This window comes from Manis javanica, chromosome 4, assembly GCF_040802235.1.
Source record: "Manis javanica isolate MJ-LG chromosome 4, MJ_LKY, whole genome shotgun sequence".
NCBI classification, from domain to species: Eukaryota; Metazoa; Chordata; class Mammalia; order Pholidota; family Manidae; genus Manis; species Manis javanica.
The window spans coordinates 44,943,772-44,950,582 of NC_133159.1; positions in this window are offsets into that span (position 1 = coordinate 44,943,772).

Sequence of the window (6,811 nt, forward strand, 5' to 3'; positions counted from 1 at the left end):
TAACTTTCAATGAAACTTGCAATTTTTGACTATTACATGGGGTTGAGTTTTTTCATTACTGATAGGGACAAGAGTGAGCAGAAGGGTCAAAGGGAATTGCCCTAGATTTACCCAGTGGGAAGAGAAGAATTAGCTAAGCAGATGGAGTTTGAACAGACTGTGGGGGAAGAGGTTGAAGTTCTGTGTCCTGTGAAGTAGTCTTCTTTTAACCCCACCCTTATGTTGGCATTCAGAGTCGTCCATGCATTAGCTCTGCTTTTGCTGCTGTGACTCGTCTTCACAGTATGTCAATACCACCTGTTCTAAGCAAGGTTTCTTGGGTCCCCATGAGCATTAGCCTCTTCCCATCCCATAACATTCTGGTTCCTGTGTCTTGGCTGTCCCTGACATTTGCTCTTTGTACACACTCCCTTTGTGGTATTTCTTTACATGGTTCTTCAAGTTTACTTACCTTGCTTTCAACCCAGACTGTGAGCTCACTGGAGTTGAATTCTGTGTGGTAGGTGCTATGAGAGGTCCGAGGACCGACAATGCAGGAATGAACAAGACAATCCACTTTGTTTTTGAGTTACCACAGGTAAAAGTATGGCTGAAAGACAGTCCATTCCTTCCACAGGTTATTAACTAAGTGGAGATGAAACATTAATAAGTAAATGCCCCTGAGCCACCAAAGTCTGCTCAAAGATGAAAACAGGGTATGCTTTTGAGGTCAAATGCTGGGGTCATAGGCAGGTCACCAGTGAGTGGACACATGAAGGAGGGACAAAGTTGACAGAAAAAGATAGGAAGTCCAGAAGACACAGAATGGAGAGCCAATGCCAGGGCAGCAAATCCAAAACCAGGATGAACAGGGACTCAGATTTATTTAGTGGGTCTCTGTGAGGTGGCAAGCGAATACACCTAATACAGGCCTAAAGCTGCCCAACCCCAGTGCTCCTTAGCTTGACTTCAAGGCCTGGTACCCTGATTCTGATGCAATGGTGATGTTTATAAACAGGCAGGGTTTGGGGCTTCAGTCTGAATTAAAATACTAGTTTACATAGTTGTCTTGCCAATGGGTTTCAGCCCCAGGCAAGTTCGCTATGGATTCAGTGTGACCAAAGAAATTGACAGCAAAACGCTCTTTGGGGTGAAAGGGTTTATTACCCAGCTTGTTCTCCCAGCGGTAGCGTCGCGGCCTCCACCCAGAGCACTGGGCCGAGCTCTCTATATAGTGCAATAATAGCTTATTGCCTAAAGGTGTGGAAGTGGTAGCCTAGCAACAGGCCAGTTACATCATCAGGTGGTTTGAGTTCAGTGAGGATCCTGGCCATGGGAACCCCAACTTCCCCATAACAGTATTTTGTAAATATCACCTGTTCTGAGCAAGGTCTGGGATTCCCCTGAGAATTAACTTCTGCCTAGCCCATAATATTCTGGCTCCTTTTATCTTGGCTGTCCCTTCCATTTTCTCTTTATACACACACTCCTTTTGTGGTATTTTTTATGTAGTTTTTTAAGTTTACTTTTCTTGATACTTTATGAAAAGCTCTCCAAAGGTACTTTAAGACTGGGTAAATTGTTGAAATTAAGAAGTTTCAGGTGGGCTATTACATTACAGTTGGTACTGCCACAGGAATTGCTTATGGTACTCTCTCCAAAACTTTGCGAAATAGAGAGCCAGAGGGTGGCCTGATGTAAGCTGAATGAACTCACTTTAGTCAACAAATGCAAAAGTGATCCTGCAGCCAGTCTAGACCCTAATGTGGAGTGAGTCAGTTACTCCTCTTTCATTCAAATATATCCCAAGGAGGAGACCAGAAGCTCAGCAAGATCCTGAGAGGTCACTCCCCTAGGCTATCTGATAGGAACTCCATCACTGCAGGAGGCTGCTGTCACTGGCATGGGGCCTTCCACGTGATGAACACCATGCGGTGGTGGGGCAAGGCCATCCATGGGACGCTGAGTCCTTCTGGTTGATAAAGTCCGACGACTTTCACCAGGAGGCCCCAGTGCCTCGGCCTTGACTGGGCTTCTCAGCTGCCCCTTTCCCCAGCCTCTCACCCTCCCGCTAGTAGGGCAGTGCTATTTGTCTTTAAAAAAACAAAACTTCAAACCCTGGCCAGCTGCAACCCATCAAATCCCTGATTAGGCATTTGAAAGGGTGGAGTATTTTAATGCAATGATTGACAATGGCTTCTATCTTACATACCTGCTGCTTTAAAATCCCCATAAAATGTCAACAGGGAGTGTAAGTGATATATAGCAGTAGTGCTGCCCAGGGAGGAATGTTAAGTACTAGGAGATGGGAGTATCTGAACTTTAGCTACTGAAAAGAAAACAAAACAAGCACCCAATCTAATCCATTTCTAAAGAGCGAGCCGTGGGCATATTTCACTAAGCCCAGCTTTGAGAGCCCAGGATGAGGGGTTCAGCCCTGCCAATCACTGTTAAGCCCTCACTCGTGGTCACTGTGTGACTGCTGCCAGACTGTCCCTGTACAACGTGGGGCCTGGCTTCTTGGGACCAGGTCAGGCAGCTTCAGAGTCATTTCTGCCCAACCAGGCAGTTTCCATAGGGGTCAGAAACTGGCCATTTGGGCTTGCTTCAAGTTTGAGGGACTCTGCTTTCTTAGTGCTCTTAGGAGCAGCACCTGCTCAGCTGGGTGGCTTTGAATGAGTTTCCTTGTAGGCAGGTTGCCAGATCCAGGTGGCCCAATACTAAAATCAAGCCAAGCACAAATTTACCCTCAAGCCTAATTATTCTGCCTGGGTGGCCAAAGGCAAGAGGAGACTGGAAAAGATTCCAGGTGGATTTGAGAGCAAAGGCAGAAGAATTAGGTGCAGAGCCAGGTCCCCAAAGTTGGAGGGTAACCTGTGTACAGTTTTCAAGGGTGGTTCTCAGTGGAACAGAGTTTGGTGAGAAGGAGGGGAGAAGACCTGGAATATTGTTCTGCAAGGTAAGCGGCAAGAGAAGCCCATTCATCCCAGGGAATGGAACGCGGAGGGAAGGGGCTAATCCTGCGTGTTACCAATAGTGAAGAACGGATACAAGGGAACTTTATGCTGCGGAGTTAATAATGAATTAAGTTCTTTTAGTCAATGGGCATCAGGCACTGTGCTGTCATCTGGGGATACCGTAGCCCATGGATACTCTTCTTGTGCTCACAGATCTAAGTAGACATTAACTGAATATTTCTAGTCCACTGTGATGAAGGTTTGGGAGAGAATGGAAAGTTCAGGGAGCTTTGGGAGGGAGCCCTTGGTCAGAGGAGAAACACAGGGAATTATGGTCATTGCAGAAATCTATTATTTTAATGCAACAAGCATTTATTGAGTTCCTGCTGTATGCTAGGTACTATATAGGTAATGGGAAATTCTGCCACCACTGTAAACAATTTAAGGACTGAATTTTAGTTTCTTCTCATCTCTATGTCCACACAAGCAGAATATAACAAGAGCATTTCCAGGTGCAGAAGTAGCAAAGAAGTAGGAATGATTATTATAGGTTTAGGAGGTTTTTAATAATGAAATATTTCACATACATGAAAATGAGAAACTAGAATAGATGCCCAGGTATGTCCATCATAGAGATTTAATAGTCCTCATGTTGCAAATTTTGCCACATCTCTCTCTCTCTCCCACCGGTTACCTGTACAACTAACCTTTTCTGCTCCAACCTGCCTCTCTCAGAGGTCAGAGCTCTCCAGAAGTTGGTATCATTCCAAACATTTTTAAATCTGTGACTTCATCTGTATGACAAATGTTCTCTTCCTATCTGTGGCTTTGGGGCTTGTCCTGCCACTTCAAGTATATTGTTTAAATTGAAAAGATGTTTTCATTTTTAATTTGTTCAATTTCATTAATCAAAACTAAAGGTAAATGTAAAGGAAAAGATTAAGAAAGTCATGAGATATTTTTCTCTGTTGCCTTCTAGTACTTTAGGGAAAGATTTTGGTTTGTTTTTACTTTTATGGCTTCAAACCTTCCAAAATTTTTCATGAATTTTGAAGAAAATATCTAATTTCATTTTATTTTTCCCCACATAGAAGGCCAATTATCCCAGAATTCTTTGGTGATTAGTCCTTCCTTTTTCCACCAACTTCTGAAGCTCTTATATTCATGGTTCTTAAAAATGTGTAGATGCATTTCTAAACACTTTATTTCTTTTCATGGTTTGTCTATGCCTGTGTCAATACCCTACTGTTTTAGATATCCTTTAGATAAATATTCATATCTGATAAAGTAGATCTTCCCCAACCTTTCCATTGTTTTGATTATTCTTGACTCTTCATTCTTGTAAAATTTTGGGATCATCAACTTGATTTGCATAAAAATCCATTGTAGAGATTCAAAATTTGAATTTTATAGATTTTTTAATTTAGAGAAAATGTCATCAATATGATTGTTTTCCCAAATGTGAAGGTGATTTATCTCTCCATTTATTTAGATTTTTTTACATTCTTCAATTAAATTTTATAATTTCCCCTATAAAGGTGGTAACAGATGCCCACATATGTTTTAAATGATTTATGCCTAAGTGCCTTGTATTTTTGTTGCTATTATAAATGGTGTTTACAGTTTTTAAATTGCTGTGATTTATAGGTTTATAGTAACAACTGAATTTTGTTTATTGATACAGCAACCTGAAACTGTGAACTTTCAGTTTTTCTCTAGCTTCTCTTGAAATTTTCAAGTTGATAATTTTATCTCTGTTCATGATGCAGTTTTATTATTTTCCCCAAACTTGTAGTTGTTTTTATTTTGTAGTTGTTTGTATTGTTGTTCTATTTTGCAGTTGTTTTTGTTGACTTAATTGCTATGGCTAGGACCTCTAGCACAGTCTCTGTGCTGCATATGGAATAATGTGTTGGATTTATTTTTAGTTTACTAATTCTTCATTTGCATCCTATCTTTTCTATCTTGTTCATTGTGTTTATAATCTTACATTTCATTCTTTGATTTTTCTCTTCCACATTGGCCTTTCCTTTCACAGTGTTTCAGATTAAATTATGCTAGATTATGTAGTAATAACAAACCATCCCAAACTCTTGATGGCCTAAAACAATATAATTTTATTGTGTATGCTAAGTGTTTTGAAAAACATTGGTGGAATGCTCTGCTCCACAAGGCTCCTCATAAATCCAGGCTGACTGAGGCACCAACATTTTGTTTCTGTATCATCTGAAATATGAGGGTTCTCAGTCACCATGGCAGGGGAAGAGATTATGTGCCTTGGACTCAATGTTTGCATCTCCTCCAAAGTCATATGTTGAAGTTTTAATCCCCAATGTGAAGGTATTTAGAGTAATTAGAGTTAGATGAAGTCATGAGGCTCAGGCCTGCCTGATGGAATTACTGCCCTTAAGAGACAACAGAGAGCTTGTGCTCTTTCTGACACACTGACATAGGAAGAAGGCAGGAAGTAGGTTCCCATCAGGGAACTGAATTGTCTGGCATTTTAATCTCGGACTTTTCAGCCTCCAATGCTGCAAGAATACAAATTTCTGTTGTTTATGCCACCAGTCCATAGTATTATGTTATGGCAGCCCAAGGTGATGAGTAATACACCATGGAAAGTCACGCGCCAGCTTTTAAATGCTTTGGCCCAGAAGTGATACGCATTCCTTCTCACAACAGATTATTAGCCAAAACAAGTCACATTTTCCCATCCACCTATAAGATGGCTAAGAAATATTCTTCCTAGGGATTAGGAAGGGAAGGAGAACCAGATATTGGTACATAATGCCAAAGTCCACCACATGTTTTATCCTTTTTACTTGTGATTTCTGTGTGTTTTTATATATTTTAAAAGGTATTTATTTAATTTACTCTTTCAAATTTTAAAATTATTATCTAATTATATCTAATTTAGGGGGGGGGTTGTCTGATCTCTTTCCTTCTGTTGGTTAACTCTTGTTTCATAATCATTTTTAATTCATGTTTTTGAAGTTGCTTGTTCTCTTGAGGGAATCCTGTTTGGTCTTGTTTTTCAGAGTATATTTCCAGAATATTTATATTTGTTTCCTTCTATCATACACTCCAAACATATTGCTGGTCAAGGATCATTTTTGTTACCTGATTGGTGTAGAGATTCCTAAACTCCATGACTAATTAAACTCCATATTCCAAATACAAGAGATAGATGAGCATGATGTTTTAAAATTTTCAGGAAAAAAATTTCCCATTTAGGGTCCAGGTAAGGCAAGCAAGCTTCCTTACCATCTCCCTGTTCTGGTAGGCATACTACTTTTATAATACCTTTTTACTGATGGTATATCTTTTTAAGAGTCATTTTTATGGAGATGTCTTATTTCCAATTCCTTTTTGCTTTTTATCTGTAGCAATTAAGACTAAGACCCTGGTGTTAAATGCCCCAAGCCACATAATCAGTGTTGATTTTTATAACCTTTCTTCACTTCTGACATATGATATTTTATTTCCTATGAAAAAATAAAACTGGTTTTTATTTTTAAATCAGTTTTTAAGAACGTTAGTGAAAGTTTATATGTGTGTTATTTTAATTCATAATGTTGCCAGAATCTTTATAAACCTTCTAAAAGAAGGATTGAATTGGTTAAGTGTTTAAACATCTATGAATTATCAAGCACCTCTTTGCTATCAGGTTTCCATAGAAGGTTCTAGAAATCCATATATACATGGAATGATCTCTGCTTTTGAATTGCTCCTAGTTTACTGGAAAAAAGAGACAAAATGATTACAGCACAAGATAAATATCATAAAGAAATGGTGTAAAAAGAGAGAGAGGAACTATTCTCAAAAACGTAGATACAAACTCAGGTCATAGATCTTTGAATGTAATTGTTGTTTTT